Consider the following 10,917-nt stretch of genomic DNA (forward strand, 5'->3'; position numbering starts at 1 on the left):
CAAATAGCTTGACTTGATTTCTTGGCCTATTTTGATTCGATTATATGTCTCCACATATTGAATTAAATTGATAAAATGAACTTGAAGCCTATTGCCTTGATTAAATCCAATCTCACTTAGACTTTGGATCTTCAACCCAAGCTTCAACTCATACTGTCCTAAAGCATTATTGAACACTCCTAATGGGACTAAGACTCCTAGTTGGAGTAAGATTTCTAGTGGGAGTATGCTTCCTTATGCTTGTAGGATTCACATCACTCTCTCTTTCTTTAAAAAGATTCATCATCGAACCTTGACCGAATATTGTGAAAAGAAAAAACATATTTCAAAGAATAATATAAGTTTATTATCAACATGCAAATCTCTCACAAAAGTGGTTAGAGAAACTTTAGAAGGAAGCTGTTTAAAAGGATATATTGCCATCAATTACGAGTTGAAGTAGTGAATTAGTGAAGAATCATGTGGTCCCTCTTCGTGTGGTCTTAGTGCTAGTGTTTGTTGTATTAATGGCCAACAAGTAGGGTTTTTTTACTACTGGACTTTAGCTACAAGTGTTGTTGTTTGGAAGCTTCACATTTTAATAAGTGTTATTTTATGAAAATTCTGAGTAGCTTTATTCTTAAAATTTGTTTATATGTCTCTTTGCTTGGTAGTCCTTACATTTTCTATTTTTTTGTTATCTTAGTTGATATTGTAATAATTTAAGCATTTTTTGTTGTCTTTATTATGGCTTGTATGGTTTATAATTAGGGTTAGTTGAAACTCTTGAAATCTAGTTCTTTACTCATGATTTTTTATGCTTATGCTTATTGCACCAGTGGTATATTTTCTCTTTATTTTCACATTGGTGGAAAGTTGTTTGTAACTGGTGGTGACACTCTATAAGTGGGTGGGGAAATTAAAGATCAGCATGGGTTTAATCCATTAGAATTGTTCTTTTTACCTATGTGATGAAGTTGAGAAACTCGGTTGTGTCAAATATGGTAAGTGTAATATCCAGAATTTTTATATATTCAATAATGAGTTTTTATTTAAAATTAATTTAATTTAATTTTTACTTGATCTAGTTGGAATAATTTAAATGCAAATTTTGAATTTTAATATTAGACTAATAAATGAGTCATCCTTTCTATATCCTATTCGTTTGAATTTTTAAAAAATTAATTAAGTAAATTATTTGAGAAATAATTATATTTTGGTTATTCAAATTTTTTCCAAATGTATATTTATATAAATAAAATTATATATTAGAAAATCATGGAAGAATTTGTAAATGATGTTTTTATAAAAGTATTTTGAAAAAATTGGTATTTTAATTAGCTAGTGGTATTTAATTTTAAGTTGGAAAATAATTAGCAAATTGGTTATTTAATTTAATTATGTGTAGGACTTAATTGAAATTTTTTTTTGGATGAGGATTAAAAGTATAATTTTATTCATATGGGGTTTTAATGGAAATTTTTAAGTTTGGTATTTTTGTAAATAAATGTCGGTCATGGGTATTTATGTAATTGTGTATTTTCAATAATTCTAATTTGGCTCAAATTAATTAGTGAAGGGCTTAATTGAAAGGATAAAAAAAAGTTTAGGGGTTAAATTGGAATTGTGTAGGATGAAATTATAAGTAATTAAGAAAGTTGAGGGACCAAATTGTAATAAGAAAAAGTTTGGGGGCTCAATGTTGATATAGAATAAAGGAAGAGGAGAGAATTGTCGGGGAGAGAGAGTGAGGCGCGGGAAGAAGAAAAAGGAGGCGGGAGCTGCAGCGTCGGTGGCGATCGCCGGGGGCGCGGAGTTCGCCAATAAGCGGCCTTGGCGAGTCGGCCAGCGGCGATTAGCGAGTGTGCGTGAGGAGGCAGCGGCTTTCGAAGGTCGTTCCGGCCGTTTATGGCGGCCTTTTTGGCCGATCTTGATGGCGATCGGCTCCCCTCGAAGAGAGCTTTCTTTTGGCAGCAGCAGTGACGCCTGTGGTGGCCGGAGACAGAAGATCTAGTGGAGAGAGAAAGTAGGAGGCAGCCACATTTTTTGGCATTTTCGGCGAGCTCCTATGAGCTATGGACGATCGGAGGGCATATCTCGACTCTCCTCAGCTCAAGCTTCGTAATGGCACCGATTTCGTGGCGATCGGACCTTGTTTGTGAATCGACGGCCGAGATCGTCCGCAAATCTCTCCGGATGATCGGGTGTCGGATCGGAAAATCAGAAGCGGGGATCGTCGTCAGTGCGTTGTTTCGAGTCTGATGGTGAGTTCGGATCGTCGATCGGACTCTGGCGGCTGGAGGCGAGTCGACCGAGCGACCGAGCGTCTCGGTAATTTTCTCTAGCCTGTAATTTTGGAAATTCTTGGTTTAATTGTGTGTCTATTGGTTTATATTGAGTATTAGATGATATTTGTGAATCAAAAATAATTGTTTGTCAGTTTGTCTGCCTCGTGTTTTGTGCTGTTTAGCGGAGTCGGGAAAAATAGTGAAGTTTGGGGACCCGACTCCCGTTGTTTGGATTATTGGATTTTTGAAGTGTTTTTCTGGCAGGTCCTGAACCCGTTTTACGGGGGATAAATGTCCGTGTTGTAGGAGAGGTTCTGCCGAATTTTCGGTAGAATTTACCGAGTCGAGATTCTTAGACAATCAGTCCTAGGAATCTAGACCTAGGGTCAATTGTAATTGTTCAACATAATTGATAAATTATTTTCCGTGATTAGATGATCTGTCTGTTCGGCTCGCTCCAACCAAGGCACCGGAGCAGAGCTAGGAGGTCGCTTAATTCTGTGAGTTAAAGTCATTTAATCATTGCACTATTGCTAAATCTGATTTTAATATGCTATTTTAGAATTTATGCTTAATATTATTATTAGTATAGCAATATAAATGATTTCACTTGATTATTAATTATTGAAAATAATATAAATATAATTATTAGTAATGTTATAATAATACAAATATTATTAGTTTTCCACACGAATTGCACGTTGCTTTGCCCTAAATTTTTAATCTTTATTTTGATAATGTGTTGAATGATTTCATTAGACCATGATATTTTATTAAATGTGATGATTACGATTTGGGAATGTGGCTTTCGTAGAACATGCCACCTGATGGGTTACATCAGGACTACGTGCGCACTGGTAATGATCATGGACATGTAATAAGATTATTATGAGTTCGCCCTGGTCGAGCATGGCTCTCTGGGCTGATCTGAGTAAATTGCGGTAATAAGATTATTATGAGTTTTGCCCTGGTCGAGCATGGTTCTCTAGGCTGATTTGAGTGAGATGTCGGAGTAAGGGTCCCTGGTCGAGCATTGCTCTCTGGGCGCCGGCTTATTTAGATAGTGAATATTAAGTGACCGGACTGGAGTTAAGGACCCTGGTCGAGCTTCGCTCTCTGGCGCCAGTCCTATTGGAATGAGATGCCGGAGTAAAGGTCCCTGGTCGAGCATTGCTCTCTGGGCGCCAGTCTTATTGGATTAAGAGAGCCAAAAGGCTACTAGAATTTGGGGTTAGGGTTCTACTGAGCCACTCGTCCCGTAAAAGTAAAAATATATATTTTTATTTATTATGGTATGATTATAATATGAGTTGTATTTACGTGCATGATTTAATATACTGATTCGAATAATTAATATTTTCTGTGAAACTGCAATAGTCTCTAGATTATTTGATTTTAACTCACTCTCGAGACTGACAATCTCAATTTACTATTTTTTTTCAGATCTGTGACTATTGGTCTTCCCGCGACTCTTATCTAGTAACCCGACTCCTTCATCATCGGGTGATGTATTTGATTTGGTATGTAAATTGGTAAATCTTAGATTCTCCGTAGTAGTAATAGTAGATGTATCAGTTATAAATTTTCTGAGATTTGGGTCTCGCCTAGTTCTTCTGGCAGACCGATTTAATTGTGTAAAATTTAATGTTACTGTAAAATGTAGTTATTAAGATAATTTGTGGCTTTAATAATATTAATTTAAGATGAGATTTGTTTGAGTTGTGAGTGTCAGGCTTACTACGGGATTCGATGGCCTTACACCTACCCATTCCCTAGTGCCGGTCACGGGCCCACGGATGGGGTCGTGACAGTAAGATTGCTTATAGAATACTCGATGTGAGTGGTTTTGGTGAGTATAAGGAAATGAAAGATGATGTGTCTGTGATGGAGATGTTACATCATGTTAGCAATGGTTTTAGAATGATTAATATATATATTGATAAGGCAGATGGAGTTGAAGAAGATTTGATGGGTAAAAGAAATGTTGTTAGTGAGGGAAGTCACTCCCAAGATTTGATAGATGCAGATGATGGACTTATAGATGTAGAAGAATAAGAAGAATATGATGCAGTTAATGTAGATATTTTCATGGGAGAATGAGGTCAGGGAAAGAGAAAATTACTTTGTTGAACATGATAATGACCATGATCTAGACTATTGTTCTGTTGGTGAAAGTGATACAAATAATGGCTTGTCAGACCATGAACTAGCTTCAGATGATGAAGAATATATAGAGGCTAGACAAAACGAGGCAAAATTTAAAAGATCTGGTATTGATATGATCGATATTATGAAAAGGTTCAATATGAGTAATAACTTGATGACTACGAAAGCTAATACTGCTAAAAAAGAGCTCGATGAGAATGGATTTGTATCTGAATATGAAGATTCAGATGGTGATGTTAATTCACTTTATACTAGTGAAGAAGATGTAGGTGATGAGTGTAGTAGCAGAAAGATAAGAAGAAAGTGACTTATAATCCTAAATGTGAGCATAATTCTTTTGATTTCATCCTTGGAATGAGATTTAAAAGCTCAGCTCAGTGCAAGGCAGCTGTGACAAGATATGTGATCTAAAAGGACACGATATAAAAACTACAAGGTCTAATGTTAACCAGTTGGAAAGCAAAATGTGACCTTAGGTGTCAGTAGAGGTTGTATGGCAGCATGATACCAAAGGAGCAAATTGCTATAAAGTCCTACTATGTTAATCATAACTGCCATAAGAAAATAAAAAATAGCTAAAGCAGCAACTACATGGGTTGCTAAAGAGTATTTATACATATTTAGATTGAATCCTAACTAGAGTATCAAAGACTTAGAACATGACTTGCTTGATAAGTATGGTATGAGCATGAGTAACTGAAAGTTGTATAGGGTGAGTGGAAAGCCCTAAAAATGCTTAGAAGATCTGTGTTTGAGCATTACACGATGCTAAGCTCTTATAAAGTAAAGTTGATGAGGGTTGATAAAGAGGGCAGATTTGATTTCCTTTTGGATGAGGGTGCAATATTTAAAGGTTTCTTTGTAGGTTTTAGCTCTTTAAGAAAGGGGATCCTGAATGGTGGTAGACCCATGTTGGGATTTGATGGTTGTTTCTTAAAGACTTTTTTGGAAAGGCACTATTGACAGCAGTGGCAAAAGATGGTAATAACCAGATGTTTCCTGTGTGTTGGGTAGTAGTATAGGCAAAAAATGAATATTACTGATCATGGTTTTTGAAACTTGTATTTAAGGAGTTACATGTAGTTTATGAGATATAATGGACATTTGTATCTGATCAGCAGAAGGTAATACTTATCTATTCTAACTACATTATTTAGTTATTTGATTTTTCTACTTTTATTATTTATTAACTGATGGTTGCCTTTCTTTGTAGGGACTGATAAATGCCATTAGCAATTTAATTCTATTTGTAGATCATCTCAATTGTGCAAGGCACGTTTATTGCAATTGAAAAAATTAAATTTAAAGAGCAGATTTTGAAGAACTTATTCTAGAAGGCGGTTAGGAACACATATGAGGCTGCTCTGAATGAGACTTTGGATGTGATGAAAGCTAAAATGAAGTAGCATATTTGAACTTCCTAGCAAGGGATTCAACAAAATCTTGTAAGTCCTATTATTGTGTTATAACTAAGTTTGATATGGTAGACAACAATGTTTGCAAAACTTTTAATGGATATATAATGAAAGCTAGGGAAAAGCACATAATTAATATGCTAGAAGACATAAGATGTGCTTTAATGGAAAGACAACATAAGAAATTAATGGATAAAGCGGCTGTCAAGATATTATATGTCCTAATGTTAGGCAAAATTGGAGCTGATATTATATAATGGCAGGTTATGCTTAACTAAACCAGCTATAAGGGACAAATTACAAGTAGCAATAGGAAATGATGGTTTTATGGTTGATTTAGTAAATAAGTCGTGCACTTGTAGGGCTTAGGACATATATAGGGTCCCATGCATTCATGCTTGCAGCTGCATTTATTTCATGAAACAAGACCTTGCAACATATGTGGACCCATATTTTACTGTGAATAATTACATATAGACCTACCAATTTGCAATCGAACCCGTAAATGGTAGGAAGATGTGGCCAACAGTAGAATGAGCAATCCACAGATCACTTAAATTTTCAGTAAGTTAATTTTGAACTTTCTATTTCATATTGATGATCAATGTTATTGCAATAAATTATGTACATTGTGGAATAATTATTTTTAGATAAAAAGGGGCAGAGCAAGGAAAACACCTATACTTGATGAAATAATTTCACAACAACAATCTACTCCTAGGTCAACACATATAACAGGAAAATGGCACAACCAATACAAGTGCAAATACCAAAGCAAATGAGTATAGAAAGGTCAACAAGGATATAGTGTGAGAATATTTGAAGAAATTGGGAATATATATATATATGAGGGTATGTTAATTTGCACTTGTTTTGAATGGTTTTATTTATGTATTGAATAACTATTAATGAATGACTTATTCTTTTGGTAGATGCCTGAGAATAAAAGAGTGGGATATATTTTTTGGCATAAGAGCTACAATAAAGGCAGCCATGATAAGAAATTTAAAAAAGCAAACTACTAGTGCACCAGCAATGCACCCACTACTACTGCAACAACTAGTATACTAACAGCTTCATAAAGAGGTGTAATAGGGGGTAGGACACCAAATGGAGGAAGAACCTGGGTGGCAGATCTGTTAAAGGCAGATGTAATACTATTTCACAAGTTTTAAGAACTCAAGAAAGCAATGCAAACTAAAGTGGACATATATATTATGTTATTTATTATTAGTGGCTATATTTTTTTGAAGATTGTAGCCAATCTTATGAAATACCAAACACATTTTTTATCTCAACTTCACAATATTACTCAATGATAAAAGTTAAACCTATGTTATGTTATTTTGTTATTAGTGACTTATAATTTTTTATAAGATTATAACATATGTTATACTAAACATATTTTTTTACAATTCTGTTGGATTAAAAATAACAATTTTTGCATTTAACAAATAACATGTCATTCATAATTAACCAGTACAGCTTACATATTCAAACTATATCTACTATGCTTACATATCATACTAGTTAGGCAACATCATCTTCTCTGTAAATATAGTACTGCAAACACCACATACTTGCAATTTCAACACGTAAATAAAATACAAAGGGAAAAGGTGCAAATAAGCCTTTAACATTTGGAGTGAAGAGCATATAAATTCTTAATCTTTTCTTTGGCACAAATAAATATGTTAAAATGTTTTTACTATACTATAAGTCCCAAGTCAGACGAAGACTCAATAATAAATAAACGTCGTTGTCCAGGTAAGTATTTTCAAAATCAATTATAATTTTTAATATTAAAAAACCTTTAACTTTGATTTCTCAAATAAAAAAACCTTCAACATCATCACCTCCAGCGGCTACAACTCATCACCACCAATATCATCCCACCATTGTTACTTCACTTCATTATCATAATGAAACTAACCAACAACCTAGTAATGTGTTTAATATCTTTCAAAAATCAAATACCCAAAAGTTACTATTTCTCAATTTCCATCTCTTCCTCATTATTAATCTAGACCAAGACTCTCAAATACCCAAAATCAAATAATAATAAAATTAATGCAAACACACTTTAAACCAATAAGTCCAAATTGTTAATTTGTCTCACCTCTTCAAAGTTTCATTTAATCAATAAGAAGTATTAGAGTAGAGGGATTACAAGAAGAAATGGAAATGGATAAAGAATCAAAAGGAGGAACAAAAGATCGACTAGAAGCACGATAAAAATTGGAGCATGAGAGGACGGTGTTGTAACCTTCATCATCGGCACTTAAAAGGGTTTTCGATACCAACAATAGTGTTATAACCTTAAAGTCTTCATTTGCAATAAAAAAATTTCAATGAGTTTTGATATTATGCATGTCCACCTATTGTTGCATGCCAAGTGACCGACTTTTCTAAAGAGTTTCAAACTATAAAGTAAATCCTCATGTCTTACAGAAGAATGGTTACAATTTTTTCTAATACTTAACATGGGATTTCTTGTCTTTTTCTTGTTCTTTTCCAAAACTTCTAAATTTCAATGTTTTTCCTTTTTCTTTTATTCATATGTATCAAGGCACTTTAATTTGGAACTTATGGCTTGTTGATCTTTGATAATTAATGTCTTCTTTTATCATTAACGTTATACTAATATAGGCGAAGAAAATGAGAATATAGAGATAAAGATGAGGACATTTGGCTATGGACATGAAAATAAGAAGTATATAGTCAGAGAAAAGAATGGGTATTGCTTTTGATTTTTTATTTTAATAATAAAGTTAAATATATTAAACTTTAAAATTATAAAGTAAAATATATATTATACTCTCTTTCATCAGTGTATTAAATGGTCGTTTATTTCAAAAAGAATCTCCATATGATTAGGGACTTATAGTAAAGTAAAGATATTTCATGTATTTATTTGCGCCAAAAAGAAAAGATTAGAGGTTTATGTGCTCTTCGCTCCAAACGTTAGGGACTTATTCGCACCTTTTTCCAAATACAAACTATAACAAACAACAATATCTTTAAATATGATTTTTTCTTCACAAGCTTTACCTTAAGAATTTTATTCTCTAAAATTAGTTGAGTCTTCTTGCACTCTATTTCTTCAAACTTCTTATCCGATTTTGCATTATTGACAATTAGCTTATCATTCTATCTTAAGGCAGCTTTAACTTTTTCATTCAATATTCTTTCCGTTTGAGCTTTACATCTCACTTGCTCTTTCGAGCTATCCCTTTGAGCCTTCAATCTAAGTATCAAGCCCCTTTGGAAGCATGATAATTCTCGATCAAATCATTTGAAGAAATGACAATCATCATGCTTAGGAGAAAAAATAACTAAAATTAGTGTCAAACCCTAGATAGAGAACAATATCACATTGCAGAATATATTACATTACCATTCTAACTAGACATTGATAAAATCTTCTCCTAGGATTCTCGTCAGTCCACGATGTTAAAAAATCAACTACCATATCATGCCCACAATACTTCATAGGAATTGCACTTGAATATGATGCTCATGAGGTACTTAAATTTTGCGAGCTTTTAGACATTTTCTCAATACTAATTTGAATGAAAAAATGAAGAAAATTTAGGTTGTTAAGAGTTGTCACCCTTCAATAGATTTTTGTTGTGCAAAGAGAAATTAGAGATTTCAGTAACAAGTTAGGGATTTTAATGCTAACATGATCAAAAAGAAGTATTTTGCTAGTGGAAAATGGACTTCTTCGTGGCAATATTTTTTAATTGAGCTGGAGAACCTTAACAAGCCCCGTTAGCCATGTCATTTAATTTCAAACAGGGTTTGTGTTTATGCTTCGATATACAAGTCTTTTAAAGCTTATGATAGAAATTACCAAAATTGGAAGGATTGGTTAAAATTGCAAAAACCGATAAAGATCATGATTTAAATTGTATTTAAGCCAAAATAAAACTAGACTTAATGACCAAGAATAAGAGAAAATAACGAAAGATTAAGCTTGATGAATGAATTAAACAAAAAGGACATATTTAATTTCTGTAGAATAAAGAGCGTATTTAACGTTAAAGAAATAAAAAAAATTAATTGGACTCTAAAAATATCAAGAAAGACGAATTGAAAAAGAAAAAAACTCTAGATAATAAAATAAATCACAAAGAAGAAGAAAATAATAGATTAAGATATTTTTTTGTTTTTTGACACTAAACAAAACAAATCAACTAAAACAATAAAGGATACGTACTTGATTGCTGAGCCGAAACTCTAATACCAAATGATACGAATGTGGCTAATTTATGCCAAACCCGTATTCAAGTTAATGTCTTTACCAAGAATCATTCACCTAATCAAGCAAGAAAACACCTAACTCCCAACGAGACCCTTAAGTTTTGTATTTAAGAACCTTAATTATAAACGAGACCCTTAAGTAACTTGTACTTAAGAATCTTAATTATAAAGAATTAAATGTTGTTTAATAAAAACATAAGTTCACATTAAACTAAATTTGTAACAAGCCTTTACAAGTCCATAGAGAACAAAAAAAGTGAATCAACTCAAATAATTAATATTCAACAATTTCCATTATATAGAAGTTTGTACTGGGTTATATAGACCTTAAAAAATCTTAATTCTGTAATGATAAGGAAACAAATAACAAAAAAACCAGGAATAAAACTCCTAAGCTAAAAAGATAACTTAAAATAAGACTATTAACTATTAAAAGATTTCTTTAAATGAACAAAAACTCCTAAAATTTGTCCAATCTAAGCCCATATAATAAACTTGACAATTGAGCTTAAGTAATATATGATATGTGGCCTACTTTTTAGTATTGGACTTCAAGTAGCTTTACTTGATTTCTTGGGCTTATCTTGACTTGATTATGCCTTCACATATTGAATTAAGTTGATAAAATGAACTTGAGACTCATTGCCTTGATTAAACTCAATCTTACTTGGACTTTGGATCTCCAACTCAAGTTTCAACTTTTGCTTCACGAACACTCCTAAAGCATTCTTGAACTTCTTCATACACGCTATAGTCATTAGTCCATCATATTTAAGTGGCTATACAATTCTAATTGAATTATG

The sequence above is a fragment of the Ricinus communis genome, chromosome 4 (genome assembly GCF_019578655.1).
Source record: "Ricinus communis isolate WT05 ecotype wild-type chromosome 4, ASM1957865v1, whole genome shotgun sequence".
NCBI classification, from domain to species: Eukaryota; Viridiplantae; Streptophyta; class Magnoliopsida; order Malpighiales; family Euphorbiaceae; genus Ricinus; species Ricinus communis.